This window comes from Musca vetustissima, unplaced genomic scaffold (assembly GCF_032173495.1).
Source record: "Musca vetustissima isolate MV318-11 ecotype Yass unplaced genomic scaffold, APGP_CSIRO_Mvet_v1 utg123092, whole genome shotgun sequence".
Taxonomy (NCBI): Eukaryota; Metazoa; Arthropoda; class Insecta; order Diptera; family Muscidae; genus Musca; species Musca vetustissima.
The window spans coordinates 12,205-29,353 of NW_026881363.1; positions in this window are offsets into that span (position 1 = coordinate 12,205).

Genomic DNA, 17,149 nt, shown 5'->3' on the forward strand with positions numbered 1-17,149 from the left:
ACGTAAGGTTCGATAATGAACTATAGCCCGCATTTATGTCTAGCCCTCATATAATGAAACCTACCGATTTTCGGTATTTTCAATATTTAGCGTAAAGAAATATATTCTGATTCAAAAATGTTAGTTTCGAAATAGAGCTATATAAGTCATCAATTAGTATCTCATATATTTTTTTCGACGTTCCCACGCCTCTCGTTCCTACCCCTGCCGACCGAGGGGGCGACCTCCCCTTACGTAGGGATCGCGTACACACCATGATCCGTATCATGATGGGATTTAGGAATGGAGTAGAAAAACCAGCTACAGACAGCCAGATCGGACAGGAACATTTATTCTAATAGAATAAATTAGGAAATCCGAAGATATATTACCATTTAAGGGGACCCCCCATTCTCGGGATCAAAAATGTTTTTGATATAATTCGAATCTACACTGTTTAAAGAATGTGTCTACAAAATTTCAAATGAAAATCTCAAGAACTCTTGAAGATATTGCCGATTTATTGTGTCAGCATCAAGTGACGGCTGAAGGGCTTCTCAAACTTTAAACGCGTTTTTCTCTAAACATTTTTTCTGCGAATGGCGGGCACGATAACTCAAAAACTAATAACCCAATCAAATTTTTACACGTTTCTCTGTGAGTGTATAGCTCTCGTATGAACTAGGATAAAGCCAATCGGTGAAGATCTTCCTTATTTTTTAACTTGGTTTTTGGTAAAAAATCGGCGATTTTCCAAAAATATGTTTTCAAAGGTCCACCAATTTTAGAACGAAGTCAATAATCCTAGTTCATACGAGAGCCAGACATGTACTCTTTCTAACACCGTTGGAATTTTCGGATTCCGATGTTCCAGTGAGGAATTATCGTGCCCGCCATCAAAAATAAGGACTCTTCTTCAATTACAAAAAACAACAACAATTTTTTGTAAATTATTTTTCTTCTATTTTAAATCTTCAATTATATATGTGTAAAGTTACAAACCTTAACAAGCATTGGTATTGATTTACCAGGCCATTGAAAATCTTGAAAAATTAAAATCGAGAATGGGGGGGTTCCCTTAATATTTTTAGTACCATCATAGTATTCAACATAATGCGCCTACTTTTCAATGTAGGCAAACGAATTAATTTTAACCTGCTAGTATAAGATGGCAACACAAAACTACTATTCCAATGTAATCCCCTCAGTGCAAAAAGTAAAAATTGTTTCTGCACGGATTCGATTTTATCAGAATATATTGCATATTGGGGATCCCATACAACAGAACCATATTCTAAAATAGGTCTAACAAGAGACGTAAATTGTTGTTTCGTTATATATGGATCCGAGAATTCTTTGGCCCACCGTTTTATAAATCCTAAGACACCATAGGCTTTATTTACCATAGATATAATAGATTGTTAAAATTTAGTGTTGGATCCATTAGAATACCAAGATCAACGAAAGAATCTACAGTTGCTAAAATCGAACCATTAATATAGTAATGTCTTATCGAAGAAGAATTTCTAGAAAAACACATATTTAAATTCAAGTCCATACAATTTAGGCTGCACCATTGAAATAGGCTATTTAAATCATGCTGGAGTAAATCAGCTTGCTTTTCAGAATGATGGGTAATGTACAACTTGAAATCATCTGCATACATTAGCAATTTGGAATGCGATACAGAATTTGGCAAATCATTTACAAACAATAGAAACAGAATCGGGCCTAGGTGACTTCCTTGCGGAACACCTGATGAAACATTAATCGATTTTGAAAGATATCCCTCAAACAAAACTAGTTGTGTCCTATTTAGTAAGTAAGATGAAATCCGAATTACCAAAGTACTAAAGTCTGTATAAATTGTATCGGTTTGTTTACGCTGAACAAATCCCTTTATCACAGTAGAAGTAAAGTGTATAAGATTGGTAATAGTTGAAAGACCACTACGAAAACCATGTTGAATGGACTTAACAAGGGTTGAATTTTGTGTGAAATTACAGTAATAATTAACTTTTGGAACAATTTTGGAATAGCACTTAATTTAGCAATTCCTCTATAATTCGCGACATTTGTTAGACTACCAGATTTGTGTAAGGGTATTATATAAGACTTCTTCCATATTTAAATAATAACGTTAGAGGTAATGCTAATGTATCTGAACAATATTTAAGAATTTTGCTGGGTATACCGTCAGGGCCTGGACATTTAATAGGTTTTAAACTACGTATATTTTTATAGACCTCTCAACTTTGTAAAAAGGGCATAAATATTTGATCTATCATTGATATTTCATAAGGATATGGATTTTTAATCTGATAAGTAGTATTAAAATAAGTCGTGGCAAAAAAAAAAAATTGGAAAACATTCTGCAATTTGGGAGTTTTTCGAAAATTCTTGGTTATTGTATTTTAAAATAGTAGGCTTAGAAGAAACTTTTTTTTAAATTAACAAATTCATAAAATGACTTTGGATTGAATTTAAAATTATCCTTAATCTTGTTATGTTAAAGATTATACAACCTTCGGGATTCTATTGTATATTTTGATCTAGCAACAGAATAGTTTGCATAGTCTATAGAGGAGCCAGATTTTTTATATTTTCCAAAAAAGTTTATTTTTTGAGTTTTTTATACTTGACAATCCACGTGTATTCATTTCATGGATGTCTATCAGAGTTTCTAGTTCTAACAGTAGGAACACATTCAGAAATAAATTTGTTTAGAGTAACATAAAATTTATCTATTGTAAGCTCGAGATCAATAGGACTCTTACAAAGGCATATAGAGGTCCAATTTACAGATATGATAAGTAAGTTGAGTTTGCAAAAGTTCGTTTTTATAGTTAAAAGTACTTTTTAATGAGTTTGATGAATTGTCAGAAATTAAATAATCATGTATTATGGTAGTTTTCTTCAGGAATACAAATAAGAGGTATTCTAACTAATTCAAAATATGGTGTATGATTTACGAAGACTAGATCAAGGATTTTCTCATAGTTATTTACTATATTATTTATTTGTTATTTATTTATAATTTCAGAAGTAAATTGATTTAAATGTATGTCAGATGTCAATGGAGTAAGAGCTTCTGACTCTGGCAATGAAAGCCACTTCTCAGATGGCATATTAAAATCGACAAGAACTAATATTCGGTCCGAATCATTCATATTATTAATAATGGATTGTATTGCTAATATATGCTGATTATAAATATCAAGGTGTGATGAAGGAGGAATGTATGAGCAAGTGACGAATAATTTAAATTTACCCAATTCAATGGATATGCCGAGAAATTCTATATCAGTTAAATGATTTATTTGGATTACATTAGTGGAATATTTGGCGTCGACTACGATGAGGACACCACCACCCCTTTTATTTAACCGATTTTTTCTAAAAATTTGATAGTTTGAACTTAGAATTTCATTATTAAGCACAGATGTTTTAAGCCAATTTTCAGAAAATACTATAATATTATAATCGCTTCAGCGACTACGGTGGCTAGGCCATGTTGTGCGGATGAATGAAGATGCCCCAGCTCAAAAGGCATATAAAAATGAGCCTACTGATGGTTCCCGTAGAAGGGGAAGGCCACGAATTAGATGGAAAGACCAAGTAGAAAACAACATCTTGGAACGTGGTCTTCCAAATTGGTGGACTTGCGCACAAGACCGACGCGCTTGGAAATCTTTTTTAAGCTCGGCTTATGGAACAACCGTTCTGTAACAAGCCAGCTAAGTATGTAAGTATAATCGAAACCATGGCTATCAGTATATAAAGGAATTAATTTTGTATTTAACCATCTCACATTCTAGTAGCAAATATTAAGAAAATTATTTAGTTTTTTGAAGCCGTTTCTGGTTTACGAGGCAATCGATAATGATAACTACAAATTTTCGGTAATTCCTACGCGATGTAATCAACATTGGTCCTCCAGGGACGTACTCATACAAATTGTTTTCTGGAATACAAATATTCATATAGAATCAGTAGCTTCCACCCAATCTCCTGATAAAACGTGGGTACGTTGGTGATGGCCTCATATAACTATGCCCACTAAATTGCAGTATTTTGGGTATGTTCCATGCGTCGCCAATATTGGTCCACTGTTTGGTGTTTTTAGGAAATCAAGTAAAAAAGTGTCAGTCTTCGTTGCCCTATGATTTACGGAGAAGGTCTTCGGAGTAACGCACAGATTATATATATATATATATATATATATACACGAGGAGGGAGCAGATGGGTCCCAACTTCTTTATAAATATTGAAAATTTTGACCCTTGGTGGGGATGTACAAGAAGGAGTGAATAATGGATCCCATCTTCCTACTTGATTTGAGTTTTCTACAGATAATAGGTTGTGCAAAGTTTGCTTCAAATCGGACATTCCATTCGCCCGTAGTCCGTTCGCATGATATTATAAAATTACTTTTTGCACAATTTTGACCATTTTGTGTGGGAGGTACCAGAAGTAGTGGACCATTATTTCTCATCTTCGAACGTGAACTAAGTTTGGAAGAAATATTAATATGTGCAAATTTAGGATGAAATCCAACTTTTCTGAAACGGATTTGGTCCAAAGAAACATGTGGTCTATAACCAGTATTTCGATGAGGCACATTTTCATGATTGCTTCGGATAAAAACAGATGTGAAAACCGAAGGATCTAAAGTGTTTATTTATGAAAAATATAATATATCCTGCTTACTATGGTGGAGTATTGGTATTTGGGAACAACGCGTAAACCAATTACCTTAACTACTTAAATATAAACCAGTAAGGAAAGTCCAAAATTCGGAAGGGGCCGACAATATGATACCCTTCACCAGTCTCTTGTATATGTCCAAATACAAGAAATGTTATATGCTTTTTGTAAGGTACATTTAGATACGCCCCTCTCCAATAATAAGTCGTGTATGTACAATAATCTGTCGATAGAATAAACGTAACATCGTTGAGGGATCACTGACATGAAATTGGACAAATTTGAATGTGTGTTCTATATAGATGTATGGAAATATTTAAAACAAAGCGTGCACATAAACCCAAACAAAATTATGTGTAAGAGTTAGACAAACATCTGATTCGACTTGAAGGAAAATTGGTATGCTGTAGTACAGGACCTTGTCCGAACAAAAAATAAATAAAATAAGAACATTCTGTTCTTATTTATTTTATTTATTTTTATACGTTGGAACTTCATCTAAATCTGAACTTACATAAAGCAAATTCTACTCACGTTATTCCAGACTTCGGTACGCTGTGCAATCCAGCAAACGTTGGGTATTAGGTGTATAATTTCCAAAATATATATCGCAAATTTATAAAAATATTAACTTAAATTTAATATGCGCTTTGCAATATCCAAATCTGATCCGAGATAACAAAAACTTAACACACGCCATCTTTACTCAGTACAGTACCGTATACAAATTAATTAAAATTTCAAATCGGACGAAACTAATTTTGTCGTAATCGAAAGAAATATAGGGACTAAAATATATATGGGAGTTATATATAAATTTGTGCCGATTTTCGCGAAACTTAACACATTATATACGGTATGGCATTTCAAATTTTGTCTTGATAAAAGGTTGGAAGTTTATTGGAACATTTACATGAAATAGAAGAAGAAACACTGGTGGCCAAAACTAAAGCAACTGAAATTGCAAACTGCATAAATGCCCTGTAACTTTTTTGAACATGAAAATATAGGGAAAGTTTTTTTCAGAAATACATGACCTATTTATTCACTTAAAAAAATAGGGTAAAGATCTGAGGATTGTGTTGGTCATTATAAAACCTAATTTTTGACTCCCGCAACCAATCGTTGATCCGTACGAAGTGATGTTATTTGCAGCCTTCATCCGTGCTGAACTGTCACAACTGATATGGTTTCATACAATAAACATATAATTCCAGAAATCACTGATTTATTCATGGAATATTTCTCGGAAATCATTTTCTGTAATAAATTATTTTCATAATCAATGACAATTTGCAATTTTATCGGTGTACTGTATTTGCTATAACCATTTTTATATTTTTTGACAAGAACTCAAAATAGAAAACCAGACACATGTTATTGTAATAAAATCCATTTAAAAATGATCTATAAGAATCTAATTAAATGTACAATCCAAAACATAGTAAATATAACGGTAAAAATATTTAACTATTCCTTAAATGTAGGTTATTTTCCACATTTCTGGAGGTCGAGCTATGTTATCCCCCTTCATAAATCTGGTAATAGATGTTTTATAGATAATTATAGATGTATTGCGAAGTTAAGTGCCACACCTAAACTTTTTGAACTATTAGTTCCACGAAGAATATCACATTTTATAAAAAGTATTATAACGGTAAAAATAGTAAATATAACGGTAAAAATATTTAACTATTCCTTAAATATAGGTTATTTTCCGCATTTCTGGAGGTCGAGCTATGTTATCCCCCTTCATAAATCTGGTAATAGATGTTTTATAGATAATTATAGATGTATTGCGAAGTAAAGTGCCATACCTAAACTTTTTGAACTATTAGTTTCACGAAGAATATCATATTTTATAAAAAGTATTATTTCCCCTTTTCAACACGGTTTTATGAAAGACGGATCTACTACTTCCAATCTTCTTGAATTTGTTTGTCATGTTCATAATGGCTTCGCAAATAAACAACAGACTGATGTTATTTATACAGACTTCAGTAAAGTTTTCGATACTGTAGTTCATAAGCTATTTCTCCATAAACTTAATGTTATGGGGTTCCCGTCAATACTTTTAAGCTGGATTTCATCCTATTTAGAGGATCGCACCCAAAAAGTTTTGTTCAGTGATTCCTTTTCTAAAGATATTGTTGTTTCCTCTGGAGTTCCGCAAGGAAGTCATTTGGGTCCGTTATTGTTTGTTCTTTATCTAAATGATCTTCCGAGTTCCATTCTTTATTCCAAAATACTAATGTATGTAGATGATGTCAAGCTGTTTTCGCATATAAATACACGTAATTCAGTTTATTTACAGTACGATTTACACTCACTCTTTAACTGGTGCAGTGCAAACGGAATGTCTCTTAATTTAAAAAAATGTAAGACATTTTCCTTATTCAGATCACATCCAATACAATCCGATTACTTTATAGGGTCATACAAACTGGACAATGTTGATTCTTTCTCTGATCTTGGCGTCATCTTAGATCCTAAACTAAGGTTTCATCTTCATATCGATTCTTGTGTTAATAAAGCCAAGTCTTTATTAGGTTTCATTAAACGCTGGTCTAAAGAGTTTGATGACCCTTATGTTACTAAAAGATTATTTGTTAGTATTGTCCGCCCAGTTCTAGAATATGGTTGCATTCTTTGGAGTCCATTTTATAAATGTCACTGTGATAAAATTGAGTCAGTTCAAGTTCAGTTTTTAATCTTTGCCTTGCGTTGCCTAAATTGGAACCCATCGGAATTACTTCCACCTTATAAAAGTCGCTTATTGTTAATTAATCTTCCAACACTAGAAAAAAGACGTTTCATGTTAAGAGCATTATTTATTATTAAATTAACACGTGGTCTGATTGATTCACCTTTTCTTACGGGAGAAATAATTTTTAATGTTCCCTCTCGAAGGACACGTAATTTTGAACCGTTGAAATTGTCCATCGCGAGAACTAATTACGAACTAAACAACCCAATGAGGTCCTAATGTGTAATATATAATAGCATAAGTAATGTTATATGCCTAAGTAGTCCATTGCATGCTATCAAGAATTCTATACTGGGCTTGGAAACAGTAGACCCTGAAATTTGAGCAGCAGTTGCCAATTTTTATATTGTAGCTTTTGTTTACTGTTGTTTGTTTAATGTATGTTAATGCAATGTCTGTTTAATGTATCTAATTCTAATTTATATTTGTTGTATTATTACTAATTGCCGGCTGATGATCTATCTGAGCCGGTGTTGTTAAACCACTACTAACCCGCCTTAGTCCGGTCTTTGGTGTGTACGTGCTCCCTGCGTATAGGGAGGTAGCCCCGTCGGTCGGCAGGGGCTGGTGTGAGAGGCGTGGGAACGAAGCTCATCTGTTTGTACTGTAGAGTTGTTTCAGTTGTGTCCAAGCAAAAATGGACACAATTCGCTTATCCATAAATTATTATTCATTTCATACTGAATTTTGCATTAATGCTTTTGTTTATTTAAAAGTGAATAAAGTCCCGATATCTTTATTTTCTAAAAAGTTGTGCGGCATTTATTAACTTTACAATTTAAGTTGCTTTAGTTTTGAACTCCGATTTCAACGAAATTTAGCACACATAATTCTAGACTAAATTTAATTTCGTGTAAATCGAAAGAAATATGGGGACTTTATAGCACCATTTACATTGGTATGTATAACATAGGGTGGGAGACGTCATTGACAATGATTATTTCCTTGTTACTATTATTTCCTATATCACAAAGGACAACTCCCATATGTATGCATGTCGATTCGATTTAGTTTTTCGATTTTCAAATCGTGTCAATTTAGAAGACATCTCTGTTACACATTATTATGACATTTCATTTCTTAAATAAAATATTTAAAATAATCGCTATAAAAGAACCCGTTTGACCTTTTGTAGACATTGGACTTGGTGACTCAATTTTATTGTAATTTTGTTTTTTTTTCGTACAGCAGAAATAACAAGAATTCTTTCAATTACCAGTAAAATTCGAACAATAAATTTGTCAAAAGTCAAAATATTACTGTCAAAACTTTTTTACGTATTACTCGCTCGCCCAACACTTGCCCAGCGGATTCCGAAGGACGACAGCGACAAACCAAAAGTCATAACTAAGCGAGAATACGAAATTGAAGACAAAGACAACAACAACAGCACCAACAAAATTAGTTGTTTGAATGCGAATAAGAATTTGAAACTGTCAAAGTTTTTTGTCTTTAGATTCTGGGCCGACACTTTGCAGTAAATGCTTCTGTTTGTCCGGATGAAGCAGTAGACAGTAGATGGAAAACAAACCGAGCTAACATGGAAGGGAATCCGTTCATAATATATTTGGCTGCCAAGTTGGAACATAAAGTAAAATATAAGTAGATAAAGAAGAAGAAGAATGCCACATACTGCGAAGTAACGCGCATTATGGCAGATTTACTGCTGCAACTGTATATTTGGCTGATGAACTCTTTATGTGCAAGAGGAAATATATATGTACAGTGGAAATTGGTTATAACGACGATCAAGGGTCCAATATCAGAAATAGGCCTTATAAGCGATAATAAATAAAGGGTAGACCTAATTGCAGGACTTTTGCATAGAGTCGTTACAACCGATATGTCGGTTCAAGCGATGTTGTTATAAACGCTTTCGACTGTAGTTTGGAATTGATACTGGATTAGCACTGTTGCCATTTCAATCCTAAACAAATTTCAAAAACTAAACATTGTTGCATTTGTATCTAAATGCACATAGTTTTGAACTAATTGTAAAATAAAACTAATGGCCTAAAATTTGGCTCCTTTAATCCAGCAATTTCATAATGGTTTATTTTTATAATTTCATTATGGCAACACTATTTACATACCCGTGCATGTGTTACACAAACATTTACCACAATGATCTTCCCTGCTGTTGGTCCCTAACAGCAATGACGTCTTTCCCACAAAAAAGAGCAATTGAAAATCACACAAAATTACTATTTTACATAAAAATGTCAAAGTAATGCCAAAAAACGAAAAAAAAAACAAATAATACCAATCTTGGAAGCCGCATGGAAGAGGCATTTATGATGAAGGAAATCCACAACCAAAATTTTATGGTTTTTTGGTTGAGAAAACTAGACATACTATGCGCCAAAATTCGAACAAAATCACATGGGTCTATCATTACTAGACAAGCATGAAAATGAAAACTAAGCATTTTTCTGTGAAAAAAAACGGAAGATAATGAAATGAGCACTGATTCTACATATCCCCTCTGCATAAGTTTAAGAGTCTGCATTAACTTGGAAATACAAATTAAACCAGTAAGGGAAGTAGAAAAGTCGGACTGGGCCGACTATATGATACGCTTCACCAATTTGGGTATATTCAAGAGATGCATCCTAAAATGGTTAGCTTAGCATTACATTCAATTCATGAACATGTCATTATACACTTTATTTCAAAATTTAATTAGATAGGAGAAAATTTAATCTAGGTCGAAAATATATATGGGAGCTACATGTGCAGCTTCACCAATTTTAACAAAACGTAATAACAGGACGTATATTTAATTCTGAATCGATTTCCCCCCATTTCAGGGGCTCTTCCTTGAGCAAAGTAAATGAGTAAAACAAGTAAATTTGTCAAATTTCATCCAATTCGGGTTATAAAGTTGGCATGTACTTTGTTTATATTTTAACTTGGACAGAGGGACTGACATGCATAAATCAACTCAGAAAGTTATTCTGCATATTCTCAAAAGTATACATAGGCCTCTCTCTGTATGTACCACAACGTAGTGAAGAGTATAAAAATGAGATCGAGTCGGGTCGTACAATACGCAGTTATACAGGGTTGTACGGATTTGCACCATGTAAAAGTTGCTGATAGACCCATCATACTCTTTGTCCATATCATATGTAAATAAAGTACAGGGGGGTTACTCAATACTGATACAGGTTTAATCTGACCTAAAAACCCATACAAAGATGTGCTGGAACAAAGTGAGTATTTCCAGCACGGGTGGTGGTGTCTCACAGTATCGTTCTCTGGCTGCTAACAGACACCGAAATCTGTTTTTCAAAACACCAAACACTCCTTCAATTATAGACATTCTTTTTCAAAACTTTTTTTAAAATGACTTACGGGTGAATTTTCCGTCGCTTTCCTGTATGGGACAAGTAGCCATTGTTCCAATGGGTAGACCGAGTCGCATTTTAAGTAAAAAAAAAATTATTTAAACTTACTTTAAGTTATTACCAATCAGCCAATATCCATGTTCCAATCTTTTGAAACGTTCTTTTAATTTTAGCTTTGCGTTGGATAGGGTCCAAACATGTGAGTAATGGCTAGCATCGCCATACCGGCAATCTATATATGTATGATGTAGGTCCAGACTGATGTCTGCGAAGTATTGTTAAAATCGGTTAAGATTTAGATATATCTGCCATATATAGTTTCGTCCGATTTTTTGTGAAAGATACACCAAACTCCCAATATTTGTCCGATTGAGCAAAATTTTGCATAGCGAATGCAATTGAAAATGTGTGATAAGGTTTGCTTAAATCGGTTCAGATTTTGATATAGGTCTTATATATATTTTCGTTTGATTTTATGTAAATGGTGCACCGAAGGGCCTATGTTTGTTCGATTTACACGAAATTTGGCAGAGGTTAATAAATTTATTATAGAGTGATAATAAAAAACAAATGATGTGTGCAACGGTTGCTCAATAAGGTCCATATGTTTATATATAGCGAGACCTATACAACGTCATATTACTTGTATTGAATGTAACACTGTAGGGTATAACGAAATTCAAAAATTGTCACAACAAATAGTTGTTAGGATTAATGCCAATGAATACTTACTAAATATGTCTAATATTTACAATCTTACACTCATTTAAACAGACGTCTGCAATCCTCTTGTTCTAAGACGACGCAACATTCGAAGACCAAACCAGGATACATTACATGTCATGTAACACAAAAAGGCATTCCAGTTACTTAATTGTCGTGCTACACTATATATATCTTACCAGACGTTTTTGTTTTGTTAGTAGAAGACGACGAAAAAGAGATAGTCGTTCGCTCTTTGCCAAGTCCTCGTTTTTGTCGACGACATTAACTTCAGCATATTTAGGGTTATGTTCGATTGAAATCTTACTGTGAATTGGCTGTAATTTTGCAAACAAATTGGGTGGAATTTTCAAGTAACACAAATGCACATTAGTTCACACTCTCATTGTAGTGGCCAAACTTGTAACAAACAAAACAAAAACTTTTATATTTATTGTTTTGCAAAAGTTTAGTAATATATTTTTGAAGAAATCTAGTATGTTATAAATGAAATAAAACAATAATTTTGCTATTGTCATATTAGGATCTCTTTAAAGAAATCTTTAAAAAGAAGAAGCCTTTTAGTCGATTCGAAACCCAACAATTTGTATAAATGTTTATTGAATTGTTGTTCCGTAACTTAAAAGTCTATTACAAGAGATATTTTAGAGAGAATACATTGAGTGTCCGTCTTATTCATCAGGAATCAACCTGCAGTGGCCCCCTGCTATTCGTTTGTGACTGAGCTAGAGACGTTTGCTCAAAAAATTTCAATTATTTCTGTTTTAATATATTCGTATACGTATGATTCCAACAAAACACGAGTTCGGCTAGTTGGTTTGATAAAATTCAACACAAAGGATTGCAGTTATTGCTGGTTAAATATGAAATAATATACTTAAGCGGGACCAATATTGATTACATCGTGTAGGAATTACCAAACATTTGGAGTTATCATTATATGAGTTGCTATGCCTAATTGGGGACCGATATATCTCAATTTCGACCCCAACATTTTTGCACCACAATAGCTTCCTTCACGGAAAATAATAAAAAATACCGAAAATCGGTAGGCATTATTCTCGAACATGATCATCTAGTATCCTGCGATGGTAGAATGATTACAACAGATGGCTAAATTGGCAAAATGGTCTTAGAATCCCATACTTTCGAGTTCTATGGTGGAATACGGTTATATGGCGCATATCCAAAACGCGGACAAATCAGTTAACTATTTTACTATAAACCAGCAAGGAAAGCTCAAAAGTCGGAAGGGGCCGACTATATGATACCCTTCACCACTATAAGTACATACAAAAGATGCTCATATGTATAAAATTCTGTAGATAGAATATACATATCATCTTTAGAGTTACATTGAAATGGAAATGGAAAATTAGATGTGTGATCTACATAGATATATGTGAACTAATTTAAAACAACCCATAACATACCAATCTGAAATGTATGAAAAATTTCATGTCAATCAGGCAGACTTGGGTTCTTTGGTGAACCGGGTGTGTGAAATCGAACAAAGTTATGTAGGGAAGGTATTAGGTTGTCCCATAAGTTTCTTCCCTTTTCTTACCGATTTGCATATCCCATCTTGATTAAATGCCTTTGTACCGTTGTCTCGCGCACACTATATAACGGATTTTCAGCGAGCACAGTCTTGGTAAGGTCCACATCCGTCGTTACTGTGCGACCGCTGCGGTCTTCATCTTGCAAATCAAAATTGCCGGTTCCATATTTCTTAAACCTATTGCGGACGGTCCTAATGGTCGTAGTACAACTCCCGTGCAAATCTCTGCAGTGTTCTTTGCACCATTGCCTTTTTTAAGCAATGAAGCATAAAATGCCGTAAATGCTTCTTTTGGTTCTCCATATTGAACGGGGCAGAACAAATTTTAAAAGAGGCTTTGTCACCAACGAAACATGCTTTGAAAGTGCTCTGGGATGACTGAAACCGAGAAAGAGAAAAGCCTGCATGTTTATATAAGCATAGCCAGTCAGACTCAATCATAGCGTGGTGAGGAAGAAACTTATGGGACAACCTAATACATGTACATATGGACCTAACTGAGCAACACTAGCATACACCAATTGTAACGCTGCTGCACAGTGCCCTGTTCAAAATATTATCAGACGAAAATATATAGCGTCTATATCTACATCGGAATATTTTAATTTCAATTTGGTACTTTGTACACAAATTCGTTCCAATCGTACATACTTACGTTTTTAGGTACACCATTTAGATGAAATCGGATGAAAATATAAATGAAAGCTACATCTACACCTGAACCAATTTCAATCCAATAAGCTATCCAATTTTTAATGTAAAGCGTCATTTGCATAACATCGAACCAAAATATATGTGGGAGCTACATCTAAATCTGAACCGATTCGAACTAAACTTCGCATACATCAATAAAGACCTCATTCAGTACGCTGTGCAAAATTCAATCAGTCAAATATTGGGTGCACCATTCACATTAAATCGGACGAAAATATATATGGGAACCGATTTTATCAAAACTTCACGTGCGTCAATTTTGTGCGTGCGTGAATTTTATCTCAATCTGGCAAACCTTGGCAGTTTTGTGCGACGTTTACATAAAATCGGGCGAAACTTTTGATGTTTGAATTTTTGCCTTGTAAGGGTAGTGATCCATTGAATTAAATTTTATGTGAGATATTTTTAGTCTTTCGAGTCGAGCTTAATGATCTAAGTTTCGCAATGAAAAGGAAAGCCAGGAGTAGAACTCACGTACCCACCATTATGCGACGCGTTTCGCCGTTGGTTAAGTGGCTCATCATGCATATTGGGCTATGTGACTTTACAAAGGTCGTATGTTGATAGCTTGTATTTATTTCGCCCTGATGCGAACTTTGCATATGCGAATTAAATTCAAATTTGTCAAGGTTCGACAGTTGTTTTCATTCTAGAAACAGTCCCTTTCAAAGCAGATTTTTGTTATAGCGATGGATGATTTATCCACACCCCTACAATTGCTTCCGTGATATACATATGATTTTGCGCAACCGTTTAGGAAGTGTGTTGATGGCTCAGAACGATAAGTGGTCTGATAACATTTTGTGTTGCTCTGAGGACCTAAGTTCGAACCCTAGCCGTGCTCAGCCGAATTAATTTTGTTGTTTGATTTTTTGCCACATTTTTTACCTTCCACCACAAATACTAACCGAAAATCCTAAATAGTATATTCATATATTCTTTCCCGTCATTTAAAATGAATATTTAAATATAGTCTAGATTTTCAAAAATTACTGAAATATTTCTTAGAAATTTGGAGAATTCTAACGGAATAAAAATTCTTCTGTTGAAAAACTAAACTTATTTAGAGAAAAAAATAATTTCCGAGGGATCCCTGGCCGAAAACTGTTGTATTTACCCTATACTTTGTCAAAGAGTTTGGATTTTTTTTAAAAATTTTCAGAGTTGTAATGGAATTAAAAATGTTCTGTTGTAAAACTAAATTTATTTTGAGAAAAAAATATTTTCGGAGGGGCCCGGGCCGAAAACTGCAGGATTTACCCTATACATTGGCAAAGATTACTGAATTTTATTTAGAGGTTTTTGGGAATTCTCATGGATTTAAACATTTTCTGTTGTAAAACTAAATTTATTTAGAAAACGAAAATAATTTGCATTCGTCCCTGCTTCACCACACCGTGGTACAGGGTATTTTGTATTTGTGCATATGTTTGTAACAGGCAAATGGAAACGAGATAGACACATGGTTCCTTTTGAGAATATACATAGAGTCACTTTCTAAATCGATTTATGCATGTCCGTTCGTCTGTCGCATTGGATAAAATTTGGCATAGGTCACTTATTTGGCCCAAGGACGAAACCTATTGAAATTGGGAAATATCCCCCATACATATTTTCTTCCGATTTAATGTAAATGGTGCACTAAAGCCCACATATATCTTTCGATTATATTTTCGTTCGATTTAATGTAAATGGTGTACCAAAGTCCCTATATATCTATCGATTTGCACGAATTTTAGCATAGTGTACTTAATCTTTATGGTCCAATGTTGCCCACATGCAGCTTAGAGCTTATATTTAACACTAGATTGCCGAAGGCGGTCATTTTGACAGTTTTTCAATTTCAAGTACAAAAAAAAATTGTGTATATTATGACACAGCTTATTAAAATTTGAAGACTTTTTGTACCACATAGAACTACGTTTATTAATCATAGTAGCTGCTTCTCCCCCTCTTTCATTCCCGTATTCACATGTGCTATACCTATAATGACTAAAAGCTGTCATTTTGACCTCTTGTAAAATATTAAATAATCAAACTAATTTTTTATTGTATAACGTACATTTCTTATATGACCAGATCAGTACAAAAACTTCGAAAACCGTTTGCTACTCTAGAAACACAAACGAGCACACAAATCGGAAAAAATAAATTTTATGTTTCACTCTTAGAGTAAACACTTACTCTTTTTCGAACATCTTGTCCGCGCTCTAATTTTTCAAAAAGGGAACCTCGAGAGCCCTCCCACCGAAAGCAAATAATAACAACGTTTTGTATGATTGTCAATAATGTAAAAAATATAAACAATAAGAAACCAGTAAGGAAAGTAGTAAAGTCGGACGGGGCCGACTATATGATACCCTTCACCACTATGGGTATATTAAACAGGACTATCAACATGAAATTGGATGAAATAAAATATGTTATATTTATCTACATGTGAGTCTACCTAGATCTATCCATAAAGTATGTAAATCGATTTCAAACAAATATAAATAGGTCATCCGTTGGGCTATGTCTGTACTTCTAGAAAACGCACGAAACATTATATGGGAGCTATATCTAAATCAGGACCGATTTTCATAAAACTTGGCAATAACGTACTTCTAGGCTCAATTAAGTACGTTATGCCAAATTTCCTGCAAATCGAAGGATATATAGGGACTTTGGGGCACCATTTACATGAAATCGGACGAAACTATATATGGGAGCTATATCTAAATCTGGACCGATTTTCTTGAATCTTGGCAGACATCACTCTAGGCTTAATTCAGTACGTTATCCCACTAATTTAGTACGTTATACGACTTTGGTGCACCATTTACATGAAATCGGTCGAAACTATATATAGGAGCTATATCTAAATCTGGACCGATTTAAACGAAACTTGGCAGGCATCATTCAAGGCTCAATTCAGTACGTTATGCCAAATTTGATGCAAATCGAAAGATATATAGCGACTTTGGAGCACCATTTACATGAAATCGGGCGAAACTATACATGGGAGCAATACCTAAATCAGGACCGATTTTCATGAAACTTGGCAGACATCATTCTGGGCTCAATTAAAAACGTTATGCCAAATTTCCTGGAAATCGAAGGATATCTAGGGACCTTGGGGAACCATTTACATGAAATTGGACGAAACTATATATGGGAGCTATATCTAAATCTGGACCGATTTTCACGAAACTTGGCAGACATCATTCTAGACCTAAATGATTACGCTGTACCAAATTTCGTGCAAATCGAAGGATATCTAGGGACTTTGGGGCACCATGTACATGAAATCGGACGAAACTATATATGGGAGCTATATCTAAATCTGGACCGATTTTCACGAAACTT